Raw genomic sequence first — 17,137 nt, forward strand, 5'->3', positions numbered from 1 at the left:
TCAGGGACTCTTCTTGTTGTTTCTCTTCTCTCTATGCAAACACCAGCTGTTTAGCAACAGTGAAGCTTTTACCCCAACAAAATGATTTGCTGCCATCTGGTGGTCGGCATCTATCTATCTATCTATCTATCTATCTATCTATCTATCTATCTATCTATCTATCTATCTATCTATCTATCTATCTCCAGATATTTGATAAAGAGCGTTGTTATTGATACTAGACAAGGACTGTGATAAACAAGTTCATCTATATTTGTGTTGACTTGCATAAACTGACTCTGCCATGAACGAATGAATGAAAACATTTTGGACTGTTTGTACTTGGATGCCTCCTTGTAAGACATCCTCTACCATCACACAGTAGTCCAGAGGCGTACCTGAATTTGTGTTCATACATAATATCACCATATGCGCTATTTATTCAGTAAACGCTTGCTTAAAAGCTAAGTAGTGCTGCATACCTGCGTCCATCTCCAGATTGCCTTAAAGCAAGCGCAGATGTGCTTTGGGATTAAGTAATGAATGAAATTTAAATTGGCCACTTTATCAGTGCACATCAAAGAGTCTCATTGACAGCACAGAGATAAATCAGATGTCTTACTCGTGAGGAGCAAACTAGACCTAATTTAACAGTAGGAGTCTTGCCAGTTGAAAAGGCTCAACTTTCTTTATGCCGTGACTTTATGTGCTGTGTAACCGGAAATCCAGAGAGTGGGAATGTCAGATTATATTAGAGACCTTCTTCGTCTTCCGTAACTCCATTGAATAAACTATTATTATGTACTTTTTGTCCAGAAGCTGCTGTGCGAGCAGTTGACTCAGAGAGCATTTGTTTGTCAGCACACACAGTGCGGTACAAGATATGTGGGTTTGTGTGAGTAACTGGTCATTTGTTTGTGCAAACTGCTTGGTGGATTTTCCCCTGCAGCCACACAACACAGTCTAGTTTGCACCTGAATTTTGTCTTTTTATTTTTTTTAATCTAAATAAATAAATAAAGTAGTAAAGTCTGCTTTTTCAGTGCAGGGCATTACCTGTTTTAACTTTTATCCCTCTGAAATGCACTTCAACACAATCAAATTAAGAATAAGCAGTCTCTGTAACAGCACGGTGGTTAGCACTGTTGCTGCACAGCAAGAAGGTCCTGAGTTCAATTCCACCATCAGGCTGAGGTTTATTTTACTTTTCTGATATCATTTTTTATATAATACTTTTACTTTCCTTGCTTTTCTTTTTTGTCTTGCATGGTTGCGTGACACTAAGTCATGGCTAAGCTAACGTGGTTAACGCTGTGAGACGGTCTGTTTAAAAGTAAAAAGCACAACATGTGATGGGGCAGCCAGGGCACTGCCTGTGTTAAAAGTACACAGTGATCTTTCACCAAAAATTCTCATCTTGTAAACCTGAAAACACAGTGAATATAAATTAAAATCATAAAATGACAAAAACACAAGGGTTATGTCCCTTGTCTTACGGTGTGAAAGCTGTGTGATTCCTGTTTTTTTTTTCATATCTCCACCCTTCCTGCTTCCTTCTCTGACTGTAGACTGAATGTGCTTGTTATATTTATTCACCTGACTAAGTTTCTGGGAGAAAGTTTGTTTTTCACCTTACAAAGTTCTTCTACTTGAAAATAAAGTAATTCAGTCAGTCGTTCTAAACTCAGTTCATATCTGTCAGTTTATTAACTGCATCATTAAAATGTCAGCACGTGGTCATGAACTCTGAATTAACTTCATTCACAGGTAATGTTAGTCTATTGGAACTTTTTAAGTGTGTTTTTAAACATGTTTGTCCAAGGAAAGGTCAGCAGCCTCTAAGTCAGCTAGCATGTCATCAGTTTGTCCTTTGACTTTATTATGAAATAAAGCCTCATTTGTAGCAACAGTCTCTAGATGATACCTGCAACTTTTTTGCAAGGTGTCACTGCTGTTATCTTGCTTTTTTGTACCTCATTCTTATAGAGACAGAAGAAATCAAAATCTGCAAGCATACGTAACAGATACGAAGACGAGTTGGGAAAAAGTGATATGGAAACTGAAGCTACCTTCATTACACAATGACTTTGATAAAAACTTTAAAGAATTCAGTAAAATAGCAGGAATGACATGGTGTAATCAGGTGGATTAAATGCATAAATAAAGATTCCAGAGTTTGATGTGACTCATGTTTCCTCTGTTTGTGTTTGATCTGCTGTCCTGAACTCAAACAATGGAAAACACCAGCCTCAAACTCTGAGTCACCTGCAGAACAGGTACAGATGTTCTGGCCTCTGGAATTTCATTTCAGTTTGTGGAAACTTGTGGTTGAGCAAGTTTTACACAAGATGCTGCTGTAGGTTTAAAAAATAAGCTTTACTCCAGGGCTCCTAAACGTCAGCAGCTCAAAATACAGGATTCAGTTTGTGTTGCAAGAATTCAACAACAACACAATGAAATTGAAAAAAAAAAGAAAAAGAAATCTAGCACTACCAAGCTGAAACGTTTAAAGCTTCATTCATCTTTGTTTTTGGGTTATTTTAAATATTTACATTTTTTAGAACACCCACCTCATACTAAAAAGAACATTTTTTGCTAATTTGTTTTCAATTAGGGTGATATTAAAATGAAATGCATGTTCAAAAATGTGCTCTTTACATTAGCTGTGTTTTTAATGCCATGGTTCTGGATCATTTTGATCAGCATTTTCAGTTTCTTGTATTTTGGTATTATTCTGTGTTATTATTTATGTTCTGATTCTCTAGTTGTGCTGTTTTGATTATTATTATTATCCTATGTTTCAGTTTAATTCTGGTTAAGAGTTTAGTTCTTAGGTTTTGTTCTTGTCCCCTCGTGTTTAGTGTAGTGTTCAGTGTCAAGTCTGTGCCTGTCGTGTTTCCTGTTTTACTTTGAAACACTGACATGAGACACTCATGTCAGTTTTGCTTCCCTTGTCTCGTTAAGTCTGATTTTTCCCAGCTGTGTTTCCCTCCTGTCTCACATTCCCTGATTACTCCGGTGTGTATTTAAGCCCTGTGTTACGTTGTCTCCTCTTTATGCTGTGTGTTTGTCTCGTGCTCCTGTTAGTTTCCTACTGTTTAGTTTCACGTTTGAGGTTTTGGTTTGTTTGTCTAAGTGTTTATTGTCCTTGAGTTTTTCTAGCAATAAAAGCTGTGTTTTGAGTTTAAGTCCCATCTTTGAGAGTCCAATGCTGCCTGCTGCACATCACAACATGACATTTAAGCTTCCTGAATTTCAATAAATTTGATGTGTCTTCAGGATTTTAGGCTCAGTTCTTGGTTTCCACCAGTTCTGCAGCTGTAAGCATCATTTTCACCATCTCAGCTCTGGTTTTATGTCCATTCAACACGTTCTCACTCCCAAAGCGTAACATTTTACGCTAGGTGACAAATCTTTGGTACGCTAAGCTTTCGGCCACTCAACACGTCCTGTATTAGGAGTTTCAAAAAATTAGGAAACATGAGATCAGCCGGGAGCATCAATCTACTGGATTCCATCCACAACCCGACACGTATCATAGGAACGTGGAAGGTCACCTTTCGCATTCCTGAGGAACGCCTCGGGACGTGACAAATCGTCGGTATATTACACGGTCGGAGTGAGAACAACCTCGTCCACTGGAGCTGGTATTTCATGGTTATTATTTATTACCTCTGTTAGCAGCCCTGCACTGTATTTTGCTAGTATTGTGCTTCCCACTCAATACACAAATCAATACAAAATTTGTTACTTAACAGTGTAAGAGAAAGTTTTCAAAGAATCCACCATGCTGGCTCTGGAGCAGACAACCAAAGAAAAGTGTCTCAAATCATCTGTGATGACGCTGCGCAGTGTCTTATCCACTCTGTGCTATTTCCAGCTATTTATCTGGAAACAGCTGGAAACACTGAGCCTGAATGCCTTTAGGTTTTCAGTGTCTCCAGAGTGACTCGCCTTTACTATTTTAATTTTAGTAACGCTCCCAAACCCAAACTGGGGAAAACGGGAAAATCTGCAGTATTCTCGGCTTTAACAGGCTTTTCCATGGTGATGGTGACAATATTTCTAGATGTTGTATGCGCTTAACGCTGCTGGTGGTCACAGATGAGTCACGATGTGCCCCGTAAACCTGAGTCTGGTCCGAGTTTCCTCTGATAAAACTATAATGAGGCCGGTAAGTGTGAGCTTGCTTTTCCTTTGCTGGTGCCAGACATCTCGGGATATTCCTCTTGGAAAGGATTGAAATGCTTATAAAAGATACAATTTCAGAGGGCAGACTTGGGTTAGGATGACCTCTTCTACTTATTTTTATCTTCTGTGAAAGTTTACATGAAGGGGGCACAAAGACAGCTTTTTTGTTGTTGTTTGGATTTGAAACTAAAATACACTGAAACTAAAATTCTATTGGGTCAAATTTGAACCATATTGAGATTAGGATTAGTATTAGGGGCCTGGGAATGCATCATGTTTTCATGTAGGTCCTCAGAAAGGTAGAAGGACAGACCTCCTTTGCGTGGGCTCAGTGTTCATTAGTCAGCAGCAGTTCAACACAAACACATCTGTTATGGTTTAGTGTTTATTATCATTGTACAGGGCTATTCTATTCTATTCAGACACATCTGTTATGGTGATATTGGTCCGTCTAATACCACACACACACACACACACACACACACACACACACACACACACACACACACACACACACACACACACACACACACACACACACACACTATCCTCTGACATTGATGCCGGGAAGTCTCTTTTCCCTCTTATCGCTGCCTTGTGTTTCGTTTGTGGACACATCACAGAGCTGCTCTCTGATTTGTCCCTCAGAGGCTGGATCCCCAGCAGCCAATCAGTTTTCTCCGGGGCTGTGGAGCGCTGCATCGCGTGAGGGGGGCATGATAACCGGGAAGAGTCTGGAGGATGTGAGCATCACCTCCTTCTGGTTGTTTCCGGGAAGCATGCACGCTTGTGTGTGTGTGCGTGCGCGTGTGTGTATATACGTCTGTGTACATACCCGGCATCTCAGTGTGTTAGTCTCTCAGGCTTGTCTTTGCTTGATGTGAAACTGACAGTTTGGATATACTCACACACTTCAGTGCACTGATGTTATGTGGTTATGTGAATGAGCAGCAGGAGTTATTCTCCATTAAATGTTTTATGTCTTTCTAAAAAAGAAGATTCAAAGAACTGTAACTGTGAAATCACAAATTATTACTGCCAAAAACTGCAGTTCCTCTTAAGTCCACTTGAGTCTAACCACAAAAGTGAGACAATTCACATATTGTTCGATGCTAGAAGGCCCAGTATTTGTGAAAAAACGATTTTGGTCTCCATGGATAGTCTCCCTGTGAAGACGTCATCTGATTGTTGGGATTTGGTGCTATATAAAGAAAACTGAAATGAATCGACATTAATAGATTTTTATTTTATTTTTTTTAATCAGGTTATTATCGGCTGTTGTTAGCTGCTAGTTGTCTGCTCGGCTTCAGCTCAGTTAATTTTTCTTTTTTACAGCCAGTGTCTTCAGAAGCAGTTTAACAGGCAAATGATTGTTATGTCTTAAATTGTACCACCAGCAGATCCCAGAAGTTCTTCAGTTATTATGAGTGAAATTGCAGTATTTTGTTTGTTTGTGTATACTTACCACATGTTTGTATCTGAGTGATGCAACCACACAATCTATTGATGTAACTCACTATCCGAGCTAGCTAGTGCTCCTCCTGTGTGAACTGGTCATTTCTGACTCTGACGCCGAGTGCTTGAATAACTTCATTAGATATGCTTTCTACTCTGTAACTTTCATTACTGTGAGGCAAAACATGAGGATTTCTTGTGGCAGAAGACTTGAGGTCTTCCTGCAGATGGCGCTGATGGTTCAGTAACGACAGCTGGTCGCCACAATGAACTAGCAAAATCTGCTAATTCAGGTTTTGACCAGCAGAGGGGGCACTGACACCAGGTATCAGCTGCTTTATCAGCTGCAGGTTGTTATGAACAAAACCAAAATCAACATGAGTCACACACACACACAGACAGACAGACAGACAGACAGACAGCAAGAGGGACAGACAGTTTAGTCTGTCCTGACTCACGTGTCTGCTTCACTGACCACCTCACCGTCTGGAAAGATCAGACTCTGTCTCCTCTCTTATGTTGAACGAAACATCAGTTCTCCCAAAAATAGCTCAAAACGTGTCGTGTTTCCTTCACGGTTTAACGTGACTCACGGTTTTTACTCACACTGAGCTTTTTTGGGACTCCCAGTCTGTTTTCAGACATAGAGTCACATAATTATTGCGTGTTTCGAAATGCATGTGAAAACTTTTACTGATTTTCCAGCCGCTTAAGGTGACTAAGATCTGCTGCTGACTGTTACTGATTCAGTTTTTTAAAAGGCGGCAGCAAAACATATTTGCAAAGAAGCTCATAAACATGTTCTGCTTTTAAGAGAAAGCTTTGGCAGTTTGTTGCTGAGGTTTAAAAACAAAACACAACAACAAGAAAAACAAAGAAAAAACATTTCATTTGGAGAAAATAATAAATGCATTAAAAACAAATAAAAACAGGATGCTACATGTTTGTATTATCAGATGAAGACATGTGAAGCTCACAGTAAACAGCTGTGCTCGTTTTCGCCCAGACTGGCAGCAGGCCAGCTCTGGGTTGGGTGTGCTGAGTCATGTTGTTGAGTCATGTTGTTGAGCTGCTCTCCACTTCTTCTTCTCGTCCTTATTACTGGAATCAGTCATAAGCTTTTATCACATTTTCCACTTTCATACAGTTTTCTGGATTTTGTCATGTCTGTTTTTCACCCGTTTCTTTGTCTCAGCATGTTTTGCTGCTGTTGTTCTGCAGTCAGTCTGCACTTTGGTGGATCATGATTTTACCATCTGTGTTTTCTGCCCTGTTAGCAGCAGACAGGACGATGACTTCAGTGCGTTCGGCACGAGAGCGTGCAACTGAAAAATGACTTGTCAGCTTCACGTGAAATTCACTCACGCTGCCCGGCAGAGTGAACTCTGATGTTGATGCTTTCTGCAGAAAAAACTCAGCTTTAATCCAGTAAAGTCCTTAATGACAGAGCAAACAAAGAAGCTTTGTGCCAACAAAATACTAATGTTTGTGAAGAATGTAGCCTGTGTGAAGATGAGCAAGAGAGTATGAATAAGAATAAAATGCGTGTCACAGTCAACAGCATACCTGAGATCACAGTTTAAGACACATTACTATTTACAATACAAATAATATAAATGATGTGTCTAAAACGTCTGACATTATCCTCATGGGAATTGTGAACAAGGATGAGAAAATATCCCCTGTGAATATGTTCAGCTATGGGAAATACCTGTGCAAACAAGAAAACTTCACATAACATAACTGTTCTGCAAACGTATTAATTACTCCAACTGAGACGATAGCTTGTGTAAACAATTTAGCACTGGCTGCACAAATCAGATGGTAACTCATAGGACATGTGCACACAAAACAGTAACATAGATAAACAATGTATGCACAGCTAACCTTGGCCTAGTGTGCAAACGTTGTGTACCCCTGCATATACACAGCATGCTTGAATGCCCAGAATCAGCTCAAATAGTCTATCCTGAGTCTGGGTGCTGACAGAGAACCAGATCTATTTCTTGTGCACATTTTGGTCACCGCATGTGGTGCTCTGTGCTGTACATGTAAGTAACCAAATCTGAATGATACTTTAGCGTGCAAATGGGGGCAGCCAGGAATCAAACCACCCACCTTCTAATTAGAAGATGATTTGTAGATGACCCACTTATCCAACTAGGTGTGGCACAATAAAAAAGTTTAGAAAGTTTGCATAAAAAAAAGATGGCACCCCCCCTACACACACACACACACACACACACACACACATACACACACACACACACACACACACACACACACACACACACACACACACACACACACACACACACACACACACACACACAGAGAGAGTTAGGTGTTGCTATCCTCGTGGGGACATCTCATTGACATAAAGCTTTCCCTTGCTGCTTACCCTGACCCTGACCCTAAACTTAACCATAACCTAATTGTAACCCTGACACTAAACCACATTTTGAGTGTGAAAAATGCCTTCAAACTTGTGGGGACCTGGAATTTGTTCTCCACCAGTATAGTAAATTTCAGATTTTAGTCCCCACCACACACACACTTGCTTGTGTTGTTGCTGCTGCAATGCTCATTTCATTTTTGACCTCCCGTTGCTGAGACAGTTGCGATTTCCTGTAAGTGAACAGCAGACTCAGATCTGGTCTCAGTCCAGGTCTCGTTCTGCAGAGTCAGTCACAGGTAAACACAGCTGTCACTATGCGTGCACTTATCGCCGTTGTCAGCATTATCCTCATTACCACCAGCAGCAGTATTCATTGGCTCTGTTTCCTGCAGCTCAAGGACTTAATGAGGTCGAGCCAAGTTGGAATGTTACCTGGTATCACCTGAACACTGCCGTACATTCCTCTGGGAGGGAGGGGGAGCGGAGGTGAGGCCAGAGGGGAAGTAGAAAGTCAAGCTCATCAAGAGTCATACAAAGCAAAGGTGGATTATTTCCCTGAAACAACTTCTGACATTTCTGGAGAAAGCTGACAGAGCTCCACCCTGCCTCTTGCCTGTTTTTGACTGAACTGATATTGGGCTAGTTTTTGGCATGTTTGCAACCAGAGAGGGGTGACAACAGGGCTGCTTTCCTCAGGGACGTTTCAGGGAAGTGACACTTTCATACCCACCCTTTCCCCTGCAGCAACAAGAAGCTTGTTCGAAACTCAAGAAACCAGGGAAAGTTCCTGCTAAATGGCCTAAAAGGTGGCCAAACCTTTACTGCTGGAGCAATCTATAATGACCGTGGGAAAACCAGAACAGAGGTGGGAAAGTCTATGTCATCTGAAAACTAGAGACTCCAGACTTTCATTCTGTTCAGTGTGTGAGCTGAGGTTAAAAACCAGAAAACCCGAAAGCACCACTGGCAACAGGATCTCATCACGTAGCGGAGAGAAAGTTCACAGGGGAAACCCCGCCTCTTTGCCTGCCCGTGGCGCTGCTCTCTGGGGGAAATGAAGGTGACGTGACTCATGTAGAGAAATTCTGACTTTCTGCCATGATGGAAGTAAAGTGTGCTGATATTTGACATAATGCAGACTCATACAAAAACAAACAAATAAATATTGGCTCCTAAAAACATTTAAAATAAACATCTTAACCAAAGTCAAAGCTGTCTAAATTCTGACTTTTAAAACCAACAAATGAAAAATCAACTGGTTAATTTGACATTTCATTTAGTCTGTACCCGTATCTCTGGGTATTAGAGATATTTTTAAATGTGTAATTATAAACAAGCTGGTCCCTCTGGCAGCTTTTTACTTGTTTATGAATTTTTCAGCACATTTTGTTCCCTTTCATGCAATCTCAGATGTTTTTACTTTTACAAAAAGAGTGAAAAAATGCAAAGCATTGTTTTCTGTTTGACGTCTCTTTCAGCCTTGGTCTGTTAGATGCGTGTGTGCAGGGACCTGCTGTCCTGATCTTTCCACAGGGTCAGTTAACCAACATGTTCTCTGACTCACAGGAAGAACAGGTAGAGTAAAGGCAACATTTACTGAGTCACTGAACACACAGAGACCCTGCATCACAAAAACAATCAAAATCAAAGATGCATGAACAGAAACGAGCACAAAAAGGCTGGAACAAATGACTGATGTGGCCCAAGAGCAGGAAGCTGTACTGCTGAGCTGATGAGGGTACTGGGAGCAGGTGTGTGGGTACATCAGGCGGTTGTGGAGAATAACTGATGGGAAAATTTGTGCCTCACTCTAACAGGGCGGCCGTCACACAGTTTGGAAATTCAAGACACAGAACAATCTCAAAGATGCAAATAAAGACCACAATGAACCATAAGCAGACACAAAATGAAGCCAAAGAAGGGAATAACAAATAGGCACAATGCAACACAAAAAAAGACTGCAAAGAGAATAAAACAAAATTTTAGAGATGCAAAAAGAATTTATGGAAATAAACAAAGGTACAGAGGACAAAAGGAGACATAAAACAACTTCAAAGTTGTAGAAAAGATCCTAAAACAGGCACAAAACTAATATGGAAAGTCCAGAACAAGGCAGACGGGCACAATGTGACAATAAAATGACTGCAGTTATGCATACAGTAAAAGAAAGATGCAAAAAGACCACATAGAAACACAATGATTTGCAAATAATTTGCAAAGATGGCCTCAAAGATGCAAATAGACACAACTACAAAAAGAAGCCCGGTCACTACAGAAAGCCTAATAACATACTCGTGTCGTTTGCAGCAGTTTTGAGTGTCGGTGTCAGTGTGATGCTTTTGCTTCTACACAGCTCTGTGATGTGTTCATGCTTTCGCTCTTTGTTTCACATGAACAAGAAGATCAAGATAAATACAGAACATCACCAGAGTTCAGGCTTCTCATAGCATCAGATCCTTCACATGATCAATATTTAACAGCGGCAGCAGGAGAAGCCATCACCACCACGCTGGTCGTGCTCAGATCTCCCTCCTCCTCCTCCTCTCACTGTACTGATGTAACTCCCACACACTCCTCCTCCTGTGTGTGCGTGTGCCACACACACACAGGAGGTCTTACCACATACAGCATTCAAACTGTTACAGACGCACAAATAAGCACACGCACACAGTATGACTGTGACCTTTGCAGGGTGACAGCAGGCTGAATCATCATTAGATAATAGATAAGGAAAGAGGGGAGCAGTAAACATGATAATCATGATTATACTGAAAGAGATAAGACAGTTTCATAAATACTACTGCTACTAGTTTTACTACTACTATTACTATTATTATTACTACTAATAATAATGATACTAATGAAGAAAGGAAAAACACAGCTAAATATCTGGTAAACATTAACTCTCATGGCAAGACATGAAATTGTATCGAAGAAGCAATCTGTGTGTTTGTTTACATGGACACCAGTTGTTCTGTTTTTTTAAATAAAGAATTTTAATAGGATTTTATTTTGTATCTGCACCATATATGTTTTCTGTGAGCTGAAGCATCACCAAGTCGTGATCTTTTTCTAAACCTAAATCAGTGTTTTTATTGCATAAATCTGACCTTTTATCACTTTATCCTAAACAAGCAGCCTTGTTATCTAAGCCTCACCAAATAGAAAATGAAAACTAAAGTTAACTTGTAAGGCAGCACAACTTAATCAAGTAGTGTTATTGCCCAAACTTAACCAAACGGCAAATGAAAATGAAATTGGACTCTGAATGAAAAAAAAGTGTGACACCTAATCCATGCATTTCCACTGAGAAAACTTAGAACCACTGGCATCTTTGGCAAGTGAAGGGAATTCCACAGGAAATTCAGTTTCACCCAGTGTTTCACCCAGAGAGCAGCTGCTCACTGGATATTTTCTCTTTTTCATCCAGACCCTAGAGAAAGATGATAGTTCTCCCAGTAGATCACAAGTTTTTGAAATACGTTTGCAGTACCAGTCTGTCTGACACCAGCACTCGTGCCATGTTCAAAGTCACTTAAACCACCCTTCTTCTCCATTCTGAAGGTTGTTTAACGTCTTAACTAATATGTTTTATTCTTTGTTAACCTATTTTAAGTTATTTTGCAAGTTAAAGTTCAAAATAAGCCTCACTTTTGCCTTCTTGTGGACTTTTTCAAGAATAAAAACATAAATCTGTACATTTAGCCTCTGTCTGAAATATGCAGCTAGCACCTGAAACTGTAACTCATACAGTCTTGACTTCCCCTCTTCCAAACAGACTCATGCTCAAAGACTGGATGATGCTTGATTAGCCAAAGGCTGTGTACGGTATTTAAGTCTGACGTCATTAGCCGTGTCTGGGCCCAAACTCCCCTTCAGGTCCCAAAGTCAAACGAACCAAACTTCAGTCACGAGGACAACTGAGATAATCCATCCACAATACCAGGTTAGTCATTAATACAGTGGCTTGCAAAAGTATTCGGCCCCCTGGAACTTTTCCACATTTTGTCACATTACTGCCACAAACATGAATCAATTTTATTGGAATTCCACGTGAACGACCAATACAAAGTGGTGTACACGTGAGAAGCAGAACGAAAATCATACATGATTCCAAACATGTTTTACAAATAAATAACTGCAAAGTGGGGTGTGCGTAATTATTCAGCCCCCTGAGTCAATACTTTGTAGAACCACCTTTTGCTGCAATTCCAGCTGCCAGTCTTTTAGGGTATGTCTCTACCAGCTTTGCCCATTCTTCTTTGCAAAACAGCTCCAGCTCAGTCAGATTAGATGGACAGCGTTTGTGAACAGCAGTTTTCAGATCTTGCCACAGATTCTTGATTGGAGTTAGACACCAGACAGGTCAGGGATAAAGTTATTGAGAAATGTAAAGCAGGCTTAGGCTACAAAAAGATTTCCCAAGCCTTGAACATCCCACGGAGCACTGTTCAAGCGATCATTCAGAAATGGAAGGAGTATGGCACAACTGTAAACCTACCAAGACAAGGCCGTCCACCTAAACTCACAGGCCGAACAAGGAGAGCGCTGATCAGAAATGCAGCCAAGAGGCCCATGGTGACTCTGGACGAGCTGCAGAGATCTACAGCTCAGGTGGGGGAATCTGTCCATAGGACAACTATTAGTGGTGCACTGCACAAAGTTGGCCTTTATGGAAGAGTGGCAAGAAGAAAGCCATTGTTAACAGAAAACCATAAGAAGTCCCGTTTGCAGTTTGCCACAAGCCATGTGGGGGACACAGCAAACATGTGGAAGAAGGTGCTCTGGTCAGATGAGACCAAAATGCAAAACGCTATGTGTGGCGGTAAACTAACACTGCACATCACTCTGAACACACCATCCCCACTGTCAAATATGGTGGTGGCAGCATCATGCTCTGGGGGTGCTTCTCTTCAGCAGGGACAGGGAAGCTGGTCAGAGTTGATGGGAAGATGGATGGAGCCAAATACAGGGCAATCTTGGAAGAAAACCTCTTGGAGTCTGCAAAAGACTTGAGACTGGGGCGGAGGTTCACCTTCCAGCAGGACAACGACCCTAAACATAAAGCCAGGGCAACAATGGAATGGTTTCAAACAAAACATATCCATGTGTTAGAATGGCCCAGTCAAAGTCCAGATCTAAATCCAATCCAGAATCTGTGGCAAGATCTGAAAACTGCTGTTCACAAACGCTGTCCATCTAATCTGACTGAGCTGGAGCTGTTTTGCAAAGAAGAATGGGCAAAGCTGGTAGAGACATACCCTAAAAGACTGGCAGCTGGAATTGCAGCAAAAGGTGGTTCTACAAAGTATTGACTCAGGAGGCTGAATAATTACACACACCCCACTTTGCAGTCATTTATTTGTAAAAAATGTTTGGAATCATGTATGATTTTCGTTCCACTTCTCACGTGTACACCACTTTGTATTGGTCTTTCACGTGGAATTCCAATAACATTGATTCATGTTTATGGCTGTAATGTGACAAAATGTGGGAAAGTTCAAGGGGGCCGAATACTTTTGCAAGCCACTGTATACTGCTGCATGGGCTGGGCTGTAGTTACATCGTAAGGGTTTAAAAACTGAGCTTTTAAATGAACAGTGATGATAAAAACCGAGAGAGGCCGACAGTGATCACTGACTGTTTTTAGGGGCTTGTTGAGATTAAATAGAACAAGATACAAAGTATTAAAACATGTTAAAAACACAACAGCCTTAATAAACTCGTTTGGACCTGGAAGCAGGATTCATCACGTCATCACTTAAAGACCGGAAAGGCTTTGGGCTCAGAAAGTATTAACTTATTTATGCAGATGATTCTTAAATCTATCTCAGCCTAAAAAGGAATGCCGCAACACGTTTGGAAGTCTTGTTGGATTGTCGTGCTGACATAAAATCATGCGTGGCGTTAAACTTCCTCAGTCTGAATGAAGAAAAAAACAGAAGCGGCTCTTTGTCAAACAAAAAAATCTGATAGTGGTTTAAACAAATCAAAGCTGTTGTTAGATGAGGGGTTTTTTCAGCTAAGTTCCATAATGTGGCAGCTCCTGACATGTACACAGATTGAAGGACTGGGCCTTTGCTGCAGCTGCACGGGACTTTGGAACAGCCTGCCCCTTCACATTAGGATCTTCTCAACACTTGACATCTTTAAAACTAAAATCTAAATTCCTTGTCATTTAAACCAGACTGAACCTGGACCTCTTCTGTTCATCTGTATGGTTTTTGCTTTCATCCTGTTGTTTTTAATGTTAAAAATACCTGGGTAAAACTACATGCAACATATGATTTTAGTGTGATTTGACTTATTTTCCATTTAATGCCTTTTTTCACCTTGTTTGAAATCCTCCGTTTCTTCAGAGGGGAAACTGAGCACATGCAGGCTGCAGGGTGCAGTGAAGCCTGTCCAACATGAAGCTTCACCCTGAAGCATCTTGATGGACTCAGTGGTTTGTTTTATTGTGAATCTGATTAGAGGCAGAAGCACTTAACAGCTCAGATTACTGCTGACTTTCATTAGCATGTTAATGTATCTGTAAAATGAGATGACAGAGCTGCTCATCAGCATTTTACAAAACATGTGATTCAGCCTGTGCAGAGACATCAGTCATTATATCCGACATGCTCGGCTTGCAGCTCAGGTGTGTGCTTACGTTTAACTCTGATTTATGTTGAAGAAAACCTGGATCGATGTGTTCTTACTGACTGAAAACATATAATGTTCTTCTAATGTGCACTTTTTTAATCTTGTACTTTAATTGCCTGGTTCCATTGTGAGCATTGGGCGGTTTGTACAAAAGTAGGCAGGGTATAACTGTGACTCATGTTATTGAATGTCTCACATTTGTACAGCTGTCAATAAAATTCATGAATTATTGCAAATCATGAGGTGGAGAACTGAACCAGCAGGTTGGCTACCAGAGGGAGATACAACAGGGCTAAAGCTTCATTTAAGGATCTAAATGTTCATATTTTTATTTGTTTCTTGGAGCACAAATGCTGAATTTTAATTTCTCCAGTTTTAGCACCTAGTTAAGTTTCTACAGCACAATTAGGTAATTAGATGAACAATTTATTTCTGTAGCTAAAATTCTGAAGTTAAATTTGCCAAAATGGAGTACAAACTTTAAAAGTATGAGGGAGCATGGTTTTCCTTTACTTGCTTTTTGAGACATGAAATAATTTTGAAACCACATGTGACGAGAGAGATGCACTGCAACCTTATAGGCGGATGTCAATCACAATTTGTTAGTGAGTGATCCCAGATAAAACATAGAATGACCAATATTTTCATAATAGGTTTAATTTCATATACAATATGATCTGAACTGAGTGACTGAGCCCATAAACTCAGCTGGAAAGTATTTTCTGAGGTCAAGTCAGAGAGCTGTTTTCCCCAACAGTCCTTTTGCAATCACATGCCGTATTAAAAAGAATGCAGGTTTAAGGCATTTCCACATTTTTCAGACTCAGAAGCTGCCTCAATATTTTATACACCCTATGATTCTTATTAACTATAAGAGGTCCCCTCTGGATGAATAAAATTTCCTGAAAAAGAAATGCAATGGGCTCACACTTGGTTTGATGAATCAACAGGATGCTATTTGTTGTACAGACTCTGTACAAAGACACAGACATCTGATGGTTCGATACTACAGAGCATGAAGTAAACAGGAATGTGAAGTATGACAAGTATGAAGCACACACGCGCCACAGGAGCCTATTGAAAACCAACTGTCACTGTTTCTGGTGTTTAGTCAGCTTAATTACTGAACTTGACTGACCTGCTGGAAGGAACATTTCCGGTTCAGTTTCACGAGACGACGTATGTGTGTTATGATGCATGCATACCTGGGTTTCATGCAAAGAGCACAGTGTAGCCTATTACAATCACAGAATAACTTAAATGTGTAGAATATAAGTGAAATTAGTCAAAGTCAGGCTACAAAACTGCAACATGGCAATAATTAAAATGTGAACTAAGAGTTATTGGACTCTGGACTCAATACTGTCAATCAGCTGACTTAAAATGTAATATAAGTAAAAAATCCATACATTTTATTAACCATTTTTCAAGTCAGAGTCATGAGGGTGCTGAAGCCTATTCCAGAGGTCCTCTGTTCCTTCTATTACGAGGGGCAAAACGTACAAATTTAAACCTGCAACAGAAACAAATATTATATTTCTACATGTCACCAGTGTTTGGAAAAGAGCATTCATAGAAATAAAGAGCAAAATGTAATTTCTGAACATTGATGGGACACTTTTAGGGAAGGTGAAACGCTGAGAATGCTCGCTATCATCGCCTGATAAGTTCGTACTGCAGCTTTCTGACCAAATATAGTACCTTCTGGTTATAAACATATATAGTTGGAGATGGAGACTTTACACCACACACTGGCTATTTAGTAGGCTGAAAAATAATTTAGACAGGTGTCATTGTCTACATCTTATGTTAAATATGTATTAATACTGCTTAATAAACTCTTTTAATTCTCAAGCTGTTATTTGACAAAGAAGAAGAAGATCAGAAGAATTTAGGCTTTCAGTAAATTATATGGAATTTACTGAAATGAATTTTCATGTTTCTTACCTGTTTTGAGTGAGAATGTTTAACCATGAGCCCAAAGCTTCTTAAGGCTGTAAATCAGTATGTGGACTTTTTCCTCAGCTGCATGACGTAAATATAATGACTAGGCAACATGTGCGCTGTTGTTTCGGACTTCTTGCAAGCTCCACTTTAATCTTTGAGTAAATCTTCTTATGTGTACTCTGGACTTCAACACCTGCATACAGCTGCAGGAAATTCCAATCATTTGTGTGGCGCAGCAGCTAAAAATAATCTCAGAGGCCTCAGAGCTCCAGCCAAACAGTCTGCAGGAAAAAATACGCTCGGATCTAACAACTGGAAATAGTGCAGAGTGTGCTGGGAGGGAGGGAAGAATCACGTGAACACAGGCTGCGGTCCACATCAGCTAAAAACTGTCAGGTTTTATTTTTATTTTCAAACTACGTCTGCTGTCAGACCTCCACAGAAACACCTCAGATGTTCTGGCAAGTGTCTCCATGTAAGGACACAAAACTGTTGCTCCCGTTAGTGGACAGTATGTGTCATG

This window comes from Pelmatolapia mariae, linkage group LG15 (genome assembly GCF_036321145.2).
Source record: "Pelmatolapia mariae isolate MD_Pm_ZW linkage group LG15, Pm_UMD_F_2, whole genome shotgun sequence".
Classification (NCBI taxonomy): Eukaryota; Metazoa; Chordata; class Actinopteri; order Cichliformes; family Cichlidae; genus Pelmatolapia; species Pelmatolapia mariae.